This window comes from Corythoichthys intestinalis, chromosome 15, assembly GCF_030265065.1.
Source record: "Corythoichthys intestinalis isolate RoL2023-P3 chromosome 15, ASM3026506v1, whole genome shotgun sequence".
Classification (NCBI taxonomy): domain Eukaryota; kingdom Metazoa; phylum Chordata; class Actinopteri; order Syngnathiformes; family Syngnathidae; genus Corythoichthys; species Corythoichthys intestinalis.
Window position 1 is genome coordinate 25,486,641 of NC_080409.1, and position 19,050 is coordinate 25,505,690.

The 19,050-nt window shown below is 38.0% G+C and overlaps 1 protein-coding gene across 5 annotated transcripts in view; it reads left to right on the forward strand.

The window, feature by feature from the left end:
- lrfn5a (leucine rich repeat and fibronectin type III domain containing 5a) overlaps nt 1–19,050 on the forward strand; it is a 173,067-nt gene that overhangs the window by 58,062 nt on the left and 95,955 nt on the right. Inside the window, exon 1 of one of the 5 annotated variants that reach the window (XM_057858626.1) lies at nt 4,885–6,770. The exons of 3 other annotated variants lie outside the window; for them this stretch is intronic. The gene's annotated coding sequence lies outside the window, so the exon portion shown is untranslated. Of the gene's footprint in view, nt 1–4,884; nt 6,771–19,050 lie in introns of those variants that run through there. One more of the 5 variants, XM_057858630.1, reaches the window with a different exon arrangement.

Consider the following 19,050-nt stretch of genomic DNA (forward strand, 5'->3'; position numbering starts at 1 on the left):
CAACAGTCTATTATTTTCATTCCGTTTTTTGGCTGCTCAGTTTCTCTTCGGGGTGTTTTGTTGTTGTTGTTGTTTAATTTGTCTGATCTGATTTCAGCTTCTATAGGCCTTATTTTTGTACATCAAAATCTATACCAACGGCAGTTTGCTTATTTTGAGCCTTATTGCTTTGTCTACGCTTCTCATTATTTGAGCTATTATGCGACAAAGCTTGATGTATAGGAAAGGATAAATGTCTGAGATAAATGAAAATTCCAGGTGAACTTTTCAAGATTGACTAAAGATTCATCCGTCAACACCTTTGCTAATGGGCTTGTTTTTGCCAGAAAAGGATTTACTGGTATTTAATAGTACCATAAAAACCTTTAGAGAGAATTCAAATATTTAGTTTTGCCCAACCTCTGCAATGTAGGACACACAGTACTACCAGTGATTTAATTATATGAATTATGAATCCACAATAGTTTCAATCAAGACTTTTGTCAAAAGAATATTTTTGGTCCTTTAACTTTTCATTGCTGCTTTTTTTATGTAGTTGCAGCTGGTGCTCCCCTTAGAGATGCCATTATTCTTTATGTACAGTGCATGTGTTCATTCAGCAGGCACAGGGCTTATTTGCAATTCAGTTTTATAGCTGCTCAATGTTGGAACCTCACAGCGGTGAACCATGATGTGCTTTTCCTTCCTGAAAATCTCTAATCTTTATGCAAAAGTTGATGTAAAAGGCATACACAACAGACAGCACTTCTGTTTCTTAGTTTTGTAATCCGAGTAGTGGTGCGCTACAATGGAAAAATACTGTATTCTTGTATTGAATGATTTTTATTCTCATTTGAGTTACTAATTGATTTGCATAATGAAAATGACGATTGAAATCTATCTCGGCATTTTGTGATGCTTTAAATTGTGATGACAAGAATAAATGACATGATTCCATTTAAGTTATTATTATTTTTTTTTTTCTAACCTGAGATTTGCAAGATTACTGCCGTTTTACGGTAGTTATTGTATATGGTGTATATGGATACATTCTTAGCTCTTTGGCTTTCATGTACAGCAATAGTCAAAACGAATAAACGTAAGTATGAATAAACTCTCACTGCAGAAATGTTCATGTTTCAAACGTTCAATTTCAATGAGTTTGTCACTAAAGCCCCTTTCACATATACCTGAATGGGTAGCATTGTGTGTGAAAGCAATTTCCGGGGTCGACTAACACGGAGATTACGCGGGCATTTAACGGGTCGCGTCTTAGAGGCCGTTTACATAGTGACTCTCCGAGAATACAAAAAATTTAAAATTTGCATTTGCGTCTCCATTCGAACAATGTCGCAATTCCGCATGAAAACGATGTAGTATTCATGCCAGGCCCTAGGGAGCAGTGCTGATTTACAGGGCGACAGAGAATGATGCACTTTGACCCCACCCCTCAGCCTGGAAAAAAATATGCCCGCCCACTCGAAGCAATGGCATTTTTCTTTTCTTCAAAAAGGCACAAAAATGGAAACATTCAACATATTTAATTGAAAAATATTATTAAAACAGTAAATTAAAGCCGACATATTTGCTGTTTTGAATGTTTAGTAGCACCGCTGCGCACGCCCAATATGACGTGTACGAGTGCTGACGTTATCGGCGCGGTCTCGCGCCGCGTGAGCCTTTGATATGCATGCCGAGGAAGCCCCCCTCAATCCCCCGCAATCGTATTCTTCCACTTTGGAGGCAGGATTCAGAATTTTTCGTCTTTGCCTTCCGTCTTCCTCGACACCATATGCATTTTGTGAAAGCCCACGTTTGTTTCCCGGGTCACAGCATGATAGCTGATGACGTAAACATCATAACGGGCGGATTGTCATTTCCTCTTTCTTTGCAATAAGACGAAAAGCGGTAAACAAACATCACAGTTATTAACATGGCAAACTGGAAAAGGCGAAAATCAAACTGAAAACAGAACAACATTAAATTACTACTGGATCGTAGAGCCGAGGAAGAAAATCCATCGTCCATCTTTGGAAATGTATGGTTTATTTTGTTGCCGATGGTAAGGTCCGCAACTGCGGAAACAAAGTTTTACCTCAAAGCAGAAAACAACGGAGGGATGCTTTCAAGGGTTTATTAAATACTAACAAAAATACACTTAATCGCGGAAAAGGGGAAATAACACAATGGGAGGTGACAGTAAGTTGACTGGAATCAATAATACTTACCTAAGCGGTAGACAGAGAGTCGAGAAGACAACAAAACAAATACACTCAAATACCATCACAAAGCAGGGCATTTCAAAACAAGGGCGGCAGATGCCCAAGCCAGCAAATGCATGAAATTCGAGAGTACAAGGTGTTGAATGTCGCCCAGCAAGTTAATATCTCGGAAACCTTCTTTTGGATCACATGGGCTTAAATACAGTCTTGATGAGCTTGAATTGGCTGCAGGTACAACGTCGGGAACGCTCCCACAACTGTCTCTGTAACAAAACAGGATCTCACCAACAGAATGTGACAGCCGATGCTCACCAAAAATGACATAATGTCCGGGTTATAAAATCGCGCCAGCAGACATCCCCGCGAGTCAGCAACACGAGACAAGTCTTTGAAAGTGTCCAACCTGCGTTCTTCCCGGGATATCTCTCCATGTGTGAAAGCAAGTAAATTCCGCGTCACCTTACACGGGAATTTACCAGGATATGTGTGTGAAAGGGGCTTAAAAGACGTCCAATCCATTTGAAGTGGGAGGCTAGAGGCGAATGAATATTTTTTATTCCTCCCACTTTGAATGATTTGGACATTGTGTCGTAAATGGCAGCAAATGAGTCAACATGCTGACAAATGTTACTTTTTTTGTCTCAAAGGATAAATTACACTTTATGCAAAATAATGCACAACACAATATAATGCTCTAATTATGCCCACAGAGAAAGACCCAACCCAGCAGCAAGTAAATTAAATACATTTTCTATTGCAGTTATATAGTAAAACAAGTTTATTTTTATCTATGTGTACAGCATACAATAGAATCAAATGTAATAGTGTAAGTAAGTAAGTTATCCTTTTTCTAGACAGATATGCATCTGCTTAAACATGTTCTTGTCTTATTTTTACTCAAACTGCACAAAATATCAGAATCACCCTCAATGGCCAAGTATGCAAGAAGCATGACAATTGTCCTTGGTGTGTACAGTTTTTAAATAATTTTAGATGCACAAATAAGATATACTGTATATATATGTTTAAATCTTTGTTTGGAAACTAATGAGCTCAACATTTTAAACTTCAGTGCTACATACAGTATTATTTATGTAAACCAGATGAACACGTGATATGTTTTTTTTTTTTACTTCCCACATCAGGCATCGACTGAAAAATAGCATTCATTCAGATGTCTCAGGCAGTGCCCACACACCCCATATAGAGGCTTCACAAACGTGGGGAGAAGACATGCCAGGCCCTTAAAAGTGAAAAGTAGGGAGCAAATAGTGGCTGGTTAAAGCTAAGAGTGACATCCCTAGGGGTTTGTCCAATTTTTTTTTCTAACATTTTGGGGAGAATCCTTGATTCGGCCGAGTCTATTTCTAGCAGCCATCCAATTAAATGAGTTTGACATCCCTACTATATTGTACACCAAAATGTGTCCGTTGCAACTTGAAGGGAAAAAGACAGTTTTCCCATTATGTAAAAGTCTTGTGCAATGTAATCCATTTTTCAGTACTAGGTTGTTCTAGGTCCAACCTTTTGTAAGCAATATCCTGCATCTACTATCAGTTTTGTTTGATATAAAGTCTATGTAAAAAGCACAACTCCATAAACCCTCAATGAGTCCCCCAGTGGAAACGCTTCTGGTACTCCTGCCAGATCTTTAAAAGGAAGTTGGACATGCTGTCATCAGCAATGTTCAGTTCCCTCAGAAGTGAGCTGGCTGCAATTACAGCAGCCGTTGATATTCTAGTCATCGATTTTCCTCCAACCAACATATTAGATCGGTGAATAGGAACAAATTTAAGTTCTGAACTGTGCTCCGTAGCAGAGTCTTGTAAAAATAGAAGTCCCATTTGACCCTTTTATTAGCTCTTTTGCAACATATTGTATCCTGGTCTACTGTTCTTGCCATAAACATCTTGATAATCAAAGTGTCTTAATCAATAAACAGTTTAGGTGGTATTGTTGAAAAAGGTACATAAGTCATGGGAGAACTTGACCTTGTTGACTCTGTTAATTTTTATTCTGGCTGATGGTTTTCATACAGTGCTGTAAATATGTCAATTAAAGTCGTGATAAACAGAGTTTCTAAAGTGCTTTGCAAAGAAAAGTCTTCTACTGTATCTAAACGTAATACCAATATTTCCAATTTTTATTCTGTGACATGTAGTGTCGTTTTGTTTGTCTTTGCTTGATGAATTCCATCTGGTCATGTGTATCAATTTTGGTATTATTATTTAAAAAAAAAAAAAAAAAAATGTTTACTCTTCGGGAGGTAAACAATTTATAATCAACATTTAGAAGGCTAACTGGACTAAAATTTTCCACACTTTAGTCCGTCTTTCCCAACTTTCAGGACAATCAACAGTTGTTGTGTAATATTTGTATGCAGACAGTGAGTCAACAACAGTGAGTATGTAAATCATATACACTTCATGGATCATTGGAATGTTTTATTTTTGCTCGATTTTCATACTATAGCACTTGTAAAACGTTTTATATTGTTGTTTGTCATCTGATAGTTTTTTTTTTTTTTTTTTTACACCAATCTAGGCCGAGTCCTTATCTAAACTATGAGTTTGTTAGTGTGTTATCAACATCAACTTGTAGAATTTGTGCTTGCAAATAGAATCTTTGTAAAAATACAAATAAAAAATAAGGCTTCCTGGCTGTTATTGGCAGTGTTCCCTATGGCAAGATTTGTACTCATAGAAACATTTCGTCTGAGAATTCAGTTAGACACAACAGTGGTTGCACTTGTACTTTGGTTTTGTAATGCAAAACACATTGACAGAACTTTAATTTTTACACAACAAAATCTTTTTGCAAGCGCACACATTTTTTGGGGGAATATCATTTTCTTGCAAGTACACATATTTTTATACAAGCACGAACTTTTTTGGAGCAAACACACATTGTTTTTGGGGAGTGGCAAAAACTTTCTCATGCAAGATCTTTGCTGTTTTTTTTTTTTTTTGTTAACCTGTCCTGTTCAGCTGCTTAGACATGAACGATAGCAATCTGAGTCTCCTTATGGTCTGAACTAGTTTTGTTCCAATCATGTTTTTTTGCTCCCGATCCAATCCCGATCGTTTTAGTTTGAGTATCTACCGATCCCGATATTTCCCGATCCGATTGCTTTTTTTTGCTCCCAATATACATTCAACATACAGTACATAAGTACTGTATTTGTTTATTATGACAATAAATCCTCAAGATGGCATTTACATTATTAACATTCTTTCTGTGAGACGGATCCACGGATAGAAAGACTTGTGACTTTGTATATTGTGACTAAATATTCTAGTGTATTTGTTGAGCTTTCAGTAAATAATACTGTAGGTATGCCCAAATGCATGATGGGAAGTGGAACTCTGACTGTGCGTAGTGCTACCAATTGATATATCTTCTCTGCGTGAGAAATAACATAAGGTGTTAAGAAAAAGATCAATTGCTACCTTGCTTCCCACATTTCTTCCCATGATATTTCTAATCGTAGGGAGAGGGATTGTAAGGCTTTAGCCAATTAAAAAAAGGCTCCAAAGGCTGCCAAAATTTACTCTACTCATTTTACGCTGCCTTTTTGTCTCTCTATATGGGTAAAACAGTGCCATTACAGATAGAGCGCGACAATGCGTGAGTAGGTCGTGCAGCGCATGCATTAATTACGTTAAATATTTTAACGTGATACATTTTTTAAAAAAATTAATTACCGCCGTTATTAGAATAAATTTGATAACCCTACCTTAAGCCTAAACTAAAGACTCTGGAAGAGTGTAACATATTATGTCTGCAACTTTAAGTACAATTAGAAAACGATTTAATTAAAAAATATACAGTATATATATTAAAAAAAGGCATGGCCGATATTTTTTTGCCGATTCTGAAACTTTGAAAATAACGTGATCGGACCCGATCGATCGGCATCATCAATCGGGACGTCTCTAGTCTGAACAGTTTTAATGTATCACATGGGAGTTTGGTTTACTCCCATTGTGGTTGTTCATTATGTTTTATTTATTAGGAGAGGTTATGGGGGACAGAAGGGAAGGAAGCAGACAGAAGAGGAGAATAACGGACAACCGAAAAAAAAAAGGAATACATTTATACACGCTGTTATGGTAGTGGGCAGAGAACCACAAAACAGGCACGTGAGATGGCAAGGGTAGGAAACAGTTTATTTAATACAGAGGCATGGTGTCCTTGGGGTTGAGAGCATGGGCGAAGATACCAATAGACAAGAGGCGTAGGTGAGATACTAGGACGAAGCAAAAAAGTCAATGATCAGATGAGCACATTCAGAAATATTCACAACGCGAGAAAACACTAACAGTGAACTGAAACAAGATTCAGCAACGCGGTGGAGCTTATGTAGGCATTTGATGATTGCTGACACCTGCCGTTGCTCCACCCATCAGGTGCTGGTCCTGTGATGGGATGACAGACACATCCACACACTCGCCCAGCATGGGGCCTGACACATACACCTATGCTACCTATGAACATAGTGGTGTTATCGTTAGCTAAATATATTTACACCGTGAGGGGCCTGATAACCGAGGAGAAAGAACAAAAAAGGTGAGCAAAAAGGAGACGTGATTAGGCATTCTTCTTTGTTTTTGTTTTTTTGTCCTGTATCCTTACCATCCCACCCCCTTATTTATTGTTTTTACCATGCTGCTTCTTGCTTCAATTTGCATTCACAGTATGTCCTACAGCTGTTGAGCCAAAACTCACTGAAACCAATTAGAGGAACAGAATAGAATACGCACCCATGTGTTACTTGAATGAATACAATATTTATACAAAACATCTATTTATAAATTTGTTTTTGACGGTCTTTCATTTGTACCATTTTTACAATGGATGCATGTTTTTCTGTGCATGAACAATTTAAAACCCACATTCACAGATAAACACACATTCCCCCTGGTTACTGACCTGTTTTAATAATTCAGAGGACTGACTTACTGCCATGGCATGGCAATTGTTTCAATCTATGGACGCAGTCTACCAACCTTTGCTTAGCTTCGCAATTTGACATCCATGAAAGCTTCTCAGATGAAAGAAAATACCTTTCGGTTTTGGTTTGTAACTTGGATAAAATGTGCTTCCATGTGTGTTAACCAGTGTTATCACCGATTACTTGAAAAAGTAATTACATTACTGATTACGCCAAAAAAAAGTAATCTAGTTACTTTACTGATTACTTCATTATCAAAGTAGCTAAGTTACTTTAAAAGTAATTTATCAGTTACTTTTTACCAATTTTTCGCCCTTTGCTGCCTCAACATAGGAATGACAACAGAAAAATGGCATTGCATGTAATTGACTTTATGAGAATTTGAAGGAGAAAATCAGAATTTTTCACATAAGGCTTAATCTGCGAGTTAGCGGGGTTTAATTAGTCAATGGAGTTGATTCAACCATCACTTACTCGCACTAGCTTAGCCACTCCAGAGCCCTGAAACTAACAAATAACTGACAAACTGCACGGAATTTGTTCAAATCAACTCCAAGGACTAATTATACCCCTGCCAATTCGAAGATTAAGCATAATGTCAAAAATTCTGAACTTACCCTTTAAAATAAAGACTAAGCCATTAAAATGTTGTCTATAAAAGTTTTAAAGCAATAAAACAAACAATACAAATGAATGAAATGAACAGGAATGCTACAGTAGTATTTAATAATGGGTCAAAATTATTTTTTTTAACAGATCATGCGACAAGCACCTTAGAGACGGTCCTTTGCTTTGCTTAGCCAAAACTACAGCTGAGGATAGATATTTAAAATTCTTTCTATCTAAGCTTTCAAAAGCTTCAACAACTAAACTTGAACCGAGGATTGAACAAGAACAGTGTCAAGATGCACAGTATATATATATATATATATATATATATATATGTATATGTTTGGGCCCCTACCACCCCATACTCCCCCCAAAATTAAACTCTGCCTATGGTTTGGTCTCAAAATTGTTAGGGACAATATAACAGCATAAACTGCATGGAAACTTTTTACTGGTTAATAAGACTAAAGAGATTATTGAACGAGCATCAGGGCCACATTTCTAATTAATATAAACCTGATTGATAGGCGAAATGATCAAAGCAAAATAAATCTGTATTGACTTTTACTTTTATTTGAATTGGTTCACATGATACAACATTCTAAACTATTACTACTACTACTATTACAACTACATTTTGAAGTGCATGTCCCTTTATTAAAAAAAAACGGAGAGCTATCCAAGAATGGGTCCACTTCTGAGGGACACCAGAGCACCTCTAGACTCAAAACTAAAGTTTCATAATATAAAAGTGATTAGGGAAAAAAAATCATGAAAAGAAATCTGAGATATCCAAGGACCATTCTACATCTGAAGCATCCTAGACTACCCCAAGACTCGAACCAAAGTACTCATGAAATTCTGATGTGTGATTTCATTTCACAGATTTTTAATTTTTTTTTTTTAAATATCAGTTCATGTTTATGTCACTGTCCCTCTGAAGTGGACCCATTCTTGGGACTTGGACTCTGAAGCCACCACGTTGCAATATGGTAATGCACATAATGCAAACAATGATCCAAATGAGGGATGGCTAGCTTGACTTCATTGTTCCTTGTGGAGGTTGGCCTGACCGCAGTAGTTTTGCAAGTTAGCAAGTTCACACAGATTAATACCATGCTAACTCTGATGCAGGTCGGACTTTTAGTAGCAAAATTAGTGTTGTTTCCCCACCTCCACAACATTGATGTCTTTTTACATTACTTACAGTGGCTTGTGCTGGCCTAAAATAACTTCTAATATCCTTCCTCTTCGAGGGGGTAGAGGAGGCAGCATGTTATATTTCTGTCGGTGGGGTTGTGTGAGTATGTGTCTGTGTGGTGGGAGGAGGGGACGGGGGGTCAGTCATCAGCCAATCAAACGTGCGTTTGAGGGTGAAAAATGGACCGGCACATAGAGCAAGTGAAAAGGGATAAATGTAAGTCTGAACATAATGAAAATAATTCACTTAATAATGGTAGGGTCTATTCTATCCTGACAACATATGGGAAGACATTCTAAATTACCCATATACCGTAACTGAATTCATTATAAAACGCAAATGAGGTGGTTTAAAAGTTGGTGGGGACAATTTGAGCATCCTGAAAAATTGTTAGTGTTACGTCCCTACCGTCCCTACGCAAACCTACGCCCTTGATAAAATGTATGTAAAGCCTGGTTACAAACTGTAGAAGTGCTCTCGTTACCTGCAGGCTTTGCTCCGAGTTTTGACACGTTGTGCTATAATTCCCAGTGGTTCCTTGAATTGGATGTGGAGTTTTTAGCGGTCTACAGTGTTTTTGAGACAGCGTAAAGTTTGCAACGCACGGAGATATTTTTGTCATCTTCACTGGACAGAAATGTGAAGTAATGGCTGTGTTTCCATTGCGCAAATGCAGCCATTTGTGGTATCTCTCCTGGCTCTTTTATTATTCGTGTGCTGACAATGTAGCTAGGCTATTGTTTTGGCTGCACTCTCAGCGCCGCTCACACATGACCCTTTTTTTGCTATTCGATGAGAAAACGTGACGCGTGATTTCACTCCCAAACGCAAGAGCAACATTTCTATTAGAATGGCTCTTCGTACATGACCAGTGTTGGGCACATCACTTTAAAAAAGTAATTAGTTATAGTTACTCACTACTTCTTCCAAAAAGTAACTGAGTAACTGAATTACTCTATAGTAAAAGTAACCAGTTACCAGGTAAAGTAACTATTTCCGTTACTTTAAAAACAAGTTATATGACAAAGAATTTGAAATTTTCTGAGCAGTATTCGAATCAGTTAAATAGAGAAAAACAGACAAGTAGTTGTGTTATAGAACCTTGTAATATTTATTGCACCTCACCAGCAACAGATTTATCCTACACCTGAAGTGCAACAAAAATAAACAGTAAACAATATAATAAAATAACAATCAGCAGTAAACAATATAAAGTGAGTTTAATAAATTAAATCTAACAATCACAACCTGAGACAACTGGTCAAGTAGACATAGCCTACTGTACTTCAAGTATTTTGTTAACAAAAGTCAATAGTAAAACAATATAAAGTGAGCTGCTTACTACAAATGTCGACAAAAGCTTTGCCCCGGGACATCAATTACACTTTACATGCACATTCTTTCCTTTAATTTCGACCAACTTGAAATAGTGTTTATATCTCCACCTCGTGGAGGACAAATTTTCCTCTGAATGCTCTGCCATCATATCCCTCTGCATCTGTTTTGCATGTGTTTGTTTGCCGCACGCGCCGTTCCGGTTTGTGTGTGAAAACACCGGCTCTGATTGGCTTACCATGACACATGATTCTAACCCTCAGCCAATCACAATCACTTCCATCGCATCTATTCAGGGGGTGCATTCAGGTAGCCTCGTCCCCCTACTCCTCCCGTCACCCTCAAAGCGTCTGCCGTCCTCAAGATGGAAGCAGCATTCTTGCTGGCTGACAGTGGGGGATGGGAAAGAGGCTAGCATTCAGGTGTAGCAAACACAGAAACGTTAGCAAGCTTTGGAAAGCATTGTCTAATTGAATGAGCAGGGACAAACAGCCTGGAGTCATAAGAAGTATGTGCGCTATTCTCGAACCTGAACGCAAGACAAGTCTTGGATGACAAATAAACAGAGCAGAGTAGACTCGCTACGGCTGGTAGTTTCTTCAATTTATTCAGAGTAAGTAACGCACCACTTTTGACTGTCAGTAAAGGTAACAGCGTTGTAACGGAGGAAAAAATAATTAGTTAGATTACCCCGTTACTGAAAAAAATCACGCCGTTATGTAACGATGTTATTTATAACGGCGTTATTCCCAACACTGTACATGACGACAGTATTCTTCATTCTACATACATTTTGAGGCAACGACAAAATAGTGACGCACAGACACTAAGGAAACTAACTTTAATCAGATTACTCGCTTGGAAAAATGAACGCGTTAGATTACTCGTTACTGAAAAAAAGTAATAAGGTTACAGTAACGCGTTACTGACAACACTGGTCTTAACATATTTTTTCGTGACTTTCACAATTGAATCAACTGTATCACTGCTGTTGACGAAGATAGATGTCTAAGCGTGGCTTTATTCAGCCTTTTGCTTTGAATTAAAATGAGTTTATCACTAGTAAACGTCCAATCAATTTAAACAGAGAGGGAGTGAATGAACATTTGCTGCCAACTCCCCCAGTTCAAATAAATAAGACATCTTTCACTGTCAATGGCAGCCAATAAGTTAATATCAGTGGGACCAGTGGACCTAGGAGTGCAAACATTTCATTGCCTGAAGACAGGAAATCCAACAAACAACCATCAAGTGAAGGTGGCATGTGAATTCACACATGTTCAAATTTGTTCAGACCATGATTGATGACATCAAAGTGACATATTTTGCTGGTACACACTCCCTCCGACAGAAAGACTATGTGCTGAGTCTGTGTACATTGCCCACGCTGTGAGCACATTAAACACATGAAGCAGAATTCCTGTAGTAAGGCCATTTGAATAGATTTGCACTGTGGTGTGAAATAATACGGTGCCTGCGTCATGCTGTGCATATTTTTGTAGGGGGTCAAAAATATATGTTGCATAAAGGGAACCCCATTTTTTTTCAAATGAGTACTATTGTGGCTCTCTCAAAGGCAAGTTCGGATTTATATAGGTTTATAATACCTACTCTAATACTAAAAGTATTACATTCAATTGACAGGGACATTGCTGACTCATGAATGACAGCGGAAAATAAAAAAATCCTGTCCGTTATACATGTTTTGTAATTGAGTTCAGACATTTTGAATGAGCGTCGTTACTGTTGTGATTAAAGCAGTGTACGTCAGATGGTACAGAGGTACCTCGACTTGCGAAATTAATTGATTTTGGAAGTAGTTTCTTAACCTGAAAATTCTGTAAGTAGGGACGTGTTTTCCATGTAAATGCCTTAATCTGTTCCAAGCCCCCCAAAATTCAGACGCAAATCTTTTATAAAGCATAAAAATGCATCAAAACATGTAATAAATATATGTTATTGCACAATAAACAAAGTAATAGTTGTGCATCCTCTAAAAATAAATAAAAAAGAATAAAAATGATGGTCATTTACCTAACTGTGGTCCTCATCTCCTTTGGCCTTCATCAATCAACAATTGTTTGAATTTTTTGCATAAATTCGTCGGCCGATTTGTGGTCGGCGCTACTTGCCTCACTATGCCGATCACCAAAGTGAGTTCCGGTCCTCTTTTTGAACTTCTCGAACCATCCACGCGATGCCTTAAACCCGCGGTGTTGTTCTTGCGCCAACGATTTAATAACATGCCGATTGTTGATGTGTTACGGCCATATTATTTGGCGAGATCAACCAAACGCACCCCTTTTTCATACTTTTTTATTATCTCTTGCTTTGTTTGTATCGACAAAATAAATATTTTCCTCTTTCTATTCCTCTTTTCACCATCACTTTTTTGGGGCCATAGTGAATAAAAGTTAATACGTTCGCTCACGAGGAGCCGAGAGACCTTACAGCCAAAAATGCTAATGAAGACAACGCCACATATACAGTACATACATTGTACAGTGTTAGCCAATTGGATGCCAGGAAGATGCTCGGCAATAGCCAATGGAATAGCATCTATGAGTACGTAACCTTAAATTTCACTCATAACAAGAGGCACCCCCCTTGTTTTGGCATGTCGTAACCTGAAATTATCGTTTGTAGAGACGTTCGTAAGTAGATGTACCACTGTACCATATTTGGACTTCTATATTGTATTCATAAAATGTTTACAATATGTCGTGTGTATTTAAAGTATCACATTGTTTATATTATCACTAGCCAATGACTAAGTTATATTATGTTACATAATAAATTGTTATGTCAAGCATTTAATGTACATGTAATTAAATAATGTCAGATACCTGTGAACATCTGTCCAGATTTAATCCTCCAGCTGTTTCATCGGAATGGTCTTTAGTAGGATTAGCAACAGAAATTTGTGGGCATCAGACAGCGGGAGGGTTGTGTGGACTCAACTCGACTGAGTATTGAGAATTTGATTTTTGGGCAAAACCGCCAAAACGGTTTGGGCAAAACTGTGGAGGCCTCCACTTGACTTGCATATGTTTTGCAAAATGGTGCTTGATTTGTTCAATTAATTTCAGTTGCCCCATACCTAAACTGCATCAACCACACTTTTCAGACTATAAACTGCTATTCTTTCCCCAGCTCTGAAGCATGTGGTTTATAGTCCATTGCAGCTAATTAATGGATTTTTACTAGCTAATGAACTGCCGAACGTTTGGTGTAAATTTTCAATAATACAATGTGGGCGTCTGCGACTTATAGTCCAGTGCAGTTTATATATGAGCAAACACATTTTTTTTTGTAAAATTGTCTGGGTTCTGCTTAGATTCAGGTTATTCTTATAGTTCGTAAATTACAATAGGTATTAATTAGTGCATTTAAACCATCTGACACCAGTCGTACATGAATTAAACCACCCATGTAAGTGAGTCCGGTGCCCTGAAACATCGCATTGCCTGACTTTCTGTTTGGAGTGGCGGGCAGAGGTGGGTAGAGTAGTTAAAAATTGTACTGAAATAAGAGAAGCGTGACTTCAAAATAATATTACTCAAGTAAAAGTAGTCATCCAAAAAATGTACTCAAGTACAAGTAAAAATATATTCAGGAAAAGAATACTCAAGTAATGAGTAACATGTAGCTGCTTACAAATTTGATTATTATTTTTTTTTTTAAACAATGGTATTTTTTTTCTCAGCACAAAGTTATGTATATAAACTGTTGTTTCAAGGATACTGTACAATAACCAATTACATAACCACATTAAGCCAAAGGGGAAAAAAATCATTGAGTGAGAAAAAAATGACAGAAATTAAGCCTTGTTTGAATAGTCAAGACAGTTGTTCTTCCACGGTTACTATTATGAAACTAAAAGGATTACATCTCATGTCTCTGGTTTTTCGAGGTCATTTTCCGAGGTCAATCGGTGCCAAATAAAGACTGGGAGGGAGGCTAAACATGCTTTCGAGTCATGTTGAGGGCAGCACTCTATGTCAAATACTACATTTTTTACAGTGCTTTAAAGACGCCACGTGATTAAACAGGCTGGCGTGATCATAGAATGGCAAGCTTTCATCTGATTGGTATGTTGTAGTTATGGGATTATTGTTGCAACGTCTCATTAGTGAAATTGGTAGCGCTACTTTTGGCATCGCTGGAAAAAGAAAGAAATTGAGTCTAATTTGTAGAATAAAGAGGAAAAATGTAACAACTCCTGTGTAGCCCAAAGTAGCGGAGTAAGAGTAGCGTTTATTTTTTTTCTTCACAAATCTACTCAAGTAAAAGTAAAAAGTATTGCTTAGTAAAGCTACTCCTACAAGTACTTTTTTCCCAAAAAGTTACTCAAGTAAATGTAACATCTCTGCTGGCGGGTACTGGTTTGACAGCTTGATACGGGCTTTATGTGCTTCAAGGCCGTTTCACTCTAGCAGCAACCTAGTGTGAAAGGTTCACCTGCAATCCATTCATTGTGTATGTGGGAGAGGAATTCTCGGCAAAAGTGAGCGGTGGTGGCAGCGACTGTTTTGGACGAGGCGGAAAGTCTTGATTGAATTTTTGCTGAGGGGCGTGGCCCGAAATAAAAATTTCCACTTTCACAGCGCTGCAGCGCTCATATCTGTGCTATCAGGCTGTTTCGGAGGATGAATAAACGAATATCATGGCCGACGAAACCTTGATAAATGCTTTACTTTTAAGCCTTTGCGAGCTCTGGTACACTCGAAAAAATACTGTTACACGTCTCCTTCCTGAGCTAAATAATACCATGCAACAATAAATGTGCTCGGGACTATAAGAAATATGCTTGCTGGAGTCCACCCGCTTTTCACATCCTGACAGCGTTTACGTCAGTATACCTTGCTCCTCCCGTTTTGCTGTTGCTGTGAGACGCTTTTCACACTGGGCTGCCGCTAATGTGAAACAGCCTTATTACAGTTTTCGACACACAAAGGCATTATCCTTCATATGCTGAGTTTGACTTTTGTGGTGGGGGGGCAAAAATGTTGATGACCCTGAAACGCAGTTTCAGCAATAAAATTAACTAACAGGATATATGCTCGGATAGTAGCTTAGCAGCTTATACATACAGGCATCCCAGCTGTGTGTGTGTGCTTGCATGTATGAGCGCATGTGTGTTTCTGTCTTACCTACTGGAGAAATAGACACTGCATCCTTTTTGACTGAATATTCCTGCCAGAAACAATTAAAATAATTAGGGTTGTTCCGATCATGGTTTTTTGCTCCCGATCCGATCCGGATCGTTTTAGTTTGAGTATCTGCCGATCCTGATATTTTCCGATCCGATTGCTTTTTTTTTTTCCCTCCCGATTCAATTCCAATCATTCCCGATAATTTTTCCCGATCATATACATTTTGGCAATGCATTAAGAAAAAAATGAATAAAACTTGGACGAATATATACATTAAACATACAGTACATAAGTAATGTATTTTTTAATTATGACAATAAATCCTCAAGATGGCATTTACATTATTAACATTCTTTCTGTGAGAGGGATCCACTGATAGAAAGACTTGTGACTTTGTATATTGTGACTAAATATTGCCATCTAGTGTATTTGTTGAGCTTTCAGTAAATGATACTGTAGCCATGCCCCAATGCATGATGGGAAGTGTAGGTGAAATGACTGTGCGTAGTGCTACCAATTGATATATCTTCTCTGTGTTAGGAAATAAAATAAAGTGTTAAGAAAAAGATCAATTGCTACCTTGCTTCCCCACATTGCTTCCCATGATACTTCTAATTGTAGGGAGAGGGATTTTAAGGCTTTAGCCAATTAAAAAAAGGCTCCAAAGGCTGCCAAAATTCACCCTACTCATTTTACGCTGCCTTTTATCTCTCTATATAGGTAAAATAGCGCCATTACAGATTGAGCACGACAATGCGTGAGTGGGTCGTGCAACCCATGCATTAATTGCATTAAATATTTTAACGTGATACATTATTAAAAAAACGTATTACCGCCGTTATCGGGATAAATTTGATAACCCTACCTTAAGCCTAAACTAAAGACTCTGGATGAGTGTAATACATTATGTCTGTAACGTTAAATACAATTAGAAAACGATTTAATTAAAAAAATATATATATATATTAAAAAAAAGGCATGGCCGATATTTTTTTGCCGATTCCGATACTTTGAAAATGACGTGATCTGACCCGATCGATCAGGACATCTCTAATAATAATATGTTGAAAATGAGCATTTTTTTTTGTTTCACATCATTCTTGAGGGGAATTCTAAATCAGGCTGCTTACAACAGCTATGCTTTTGGCCAAGATTGTCATCCATTGAATATGGCACGCCCGGTGGTGGCTCTGTTGTACAATTTACGTTTTTAGTGGGGCAAACTGAAACTCCGCTCACCATTTTGGCGGTGCTCATCGTTTCATGGTCCATATCTTCAACCTTTGGTTCTAGCTCAGTAGTTGTTGTCGCGTTTGGAAGTTTAGGTTTGAAAATATTATGTGACTCTTGACTCTTCTGTCTTTTTTTTTTTTTTTTTTTTTGCTAAGCAAATTAAATGACCATCTCTCAGGTGCTAGTCACATGATCTGTTTGAAAAATAATTATGACACATTATAACTTTTTTTTTGTTCATTTCATTCATTTTTGTTGTTTGTTTTATTGCTTTCCAACTTTTATAGACACCATTTTACTGGCAAAGTCTTAATTTTAAATTCATATATTGGAAAGTGAACGTGCAATGAAATTTTCGGCCACCAGGGAAGGCTATGCCCCCTAAGCACCCCCTTAATCTCCGCTTATGTTATCCTTTCTTCTCTTCATTAAAAAAAAGCCCCCATTATTCAGGTGATGTTAGGTTCATATAAAAAAAGGCCAGGCCTGACAGGGAAATAAATATATACATATAGACCCCACTCACCAACGTCACACAATGACGTGTCGCTGTATCCGGCCACCATATTGTCCGTCATTGTTTATCCGTATTCTCAATGGTTTCAATTTGTCGTGCAATTTATAGTGCAATTCATGGAAGCTCCGCTTTCAGATGCTGTAAACTCATTGGATGCGTTGCATGAAAGGCGTTATGTGGAAAAGCTTCAGTCTATCCATTCGCCAGATCCATATTTGATGCCTAAATCGGTATTTTTCGACCAGCTGTCTTCGCCTTCTCTGCCTGACATCTGCTACCCTGATATCTACAACTATCTTGTCCACAGAAACTCAGCCTATTCTCACGAAACTTTGAAAAACTTTAAGAGCAGCGCTCTAAGCAACATTACCCCGTGTGACCCTTTACTTTCAATTTTCTAAAATGGCGACAATCAAAAAAAAAAAAAGTTGACTGCGATGGCCGACGCTTCAAGGATAGGTGGATATTGGACTATTTCTTCAATACAATATGCAACAACTGTGTCTGCCTCATTTGCAAAGAGACAGTCGATGTTTTCAAAGAGTTCGATGTGATGCGATATTACCAAACAAGACATGCTGACATGTACGACAACATTACAAGGAAGATACGCAGCGAGAAATTATAGCAACTTGAAGCTAGTTTAATTTCACAGCAGCAGTATTTCGCAAGAGCCCGAGTGTCGAAAGAGAACGCCACAAAGGCAAGATTGTTGAAATTATGAATTAAAAAAAATAATAATAAAGCAAATGTGACACACAGAAGGGCTTGCTAAAAATTGTTTAAATATATTGTTCCACTTAAATCAACCAAGGTAGCCCCCCATATTTTTACCACACCAAATCTGGCCCCCTTTGCAAAAAGTTTGGACACCCCTGTTTAACTGATGATCCGCAGACGAAGCCAGCTTCTTTTACTTGGTACCAGCTAAATATTATTCAAAAAATAATGATGGCGGAAGAAATAAACATCTTGAATTTGAAACTATGCTGTCGGCGATTAGCCTCGGAATAATCTTAATTGTGGTTGTCAGCCCCAAACCCTCTAAATATATATTAAATGCATCTTACCAGGTATAAAATGACTACTACATAGTCTGTGGTGATCGTTTGGTGCCCAGTTTTCTCGTCGATTTGCAGCAGTCCATCTTGCTCTCCTCTCCGGGTCTCTCGGAATACGGCAGAACTTCAGGTCTCTCCATCTATCTTCTCTGTTACTGCAACCAACCGCCACACACGCCTTCACCATTTTGATTATTAATGTTAACGAGCAGAAAAACACGCCATAATAGGAGGAATTTACGTAGCGGTAATGCGTAAACACGACGAGCTGACGGACAATATGGCACGGAGGCGTGGTTGTGACATCATGTGAGTGGGGTCTATAAATAACAATAAAACATGCATTCACGACACGGATTGAGCCTTTATCGCAGCCCTACTTCTGTTTTCCAATATCCCTGTCACTGTTGTAATCCTATACGTCTTGTTCACTTCTCCATTAGTTTGTCTTTTAACCCAATCACATCTTGCTCAGCCTTATTAACCTTTCGTCTTACTCTCTTGCCTTTGCTTCATTTTTTTCACCTATACTTGCCCTGCTGGCTCAGCTCTTCTAGGGCTTTTTTTGTGTAAACTGTGTCCTCTATGCTTTGAAGGAGGAAAGCTGTAATGGGAGAAGAGGATATATAGGGACCAAGCGAGGCATACAGAGGCCAAAAAGGGAGAGGAAATCCTAGTGGGAAAAAAGGATGAAGAATAGAGATGTTGGGAGGGGGCGAGTAAATGAAAGGTCAAATGGTGAAAATCAATGGCTAACGGTGTTTCACTTATCGACATTCAAGA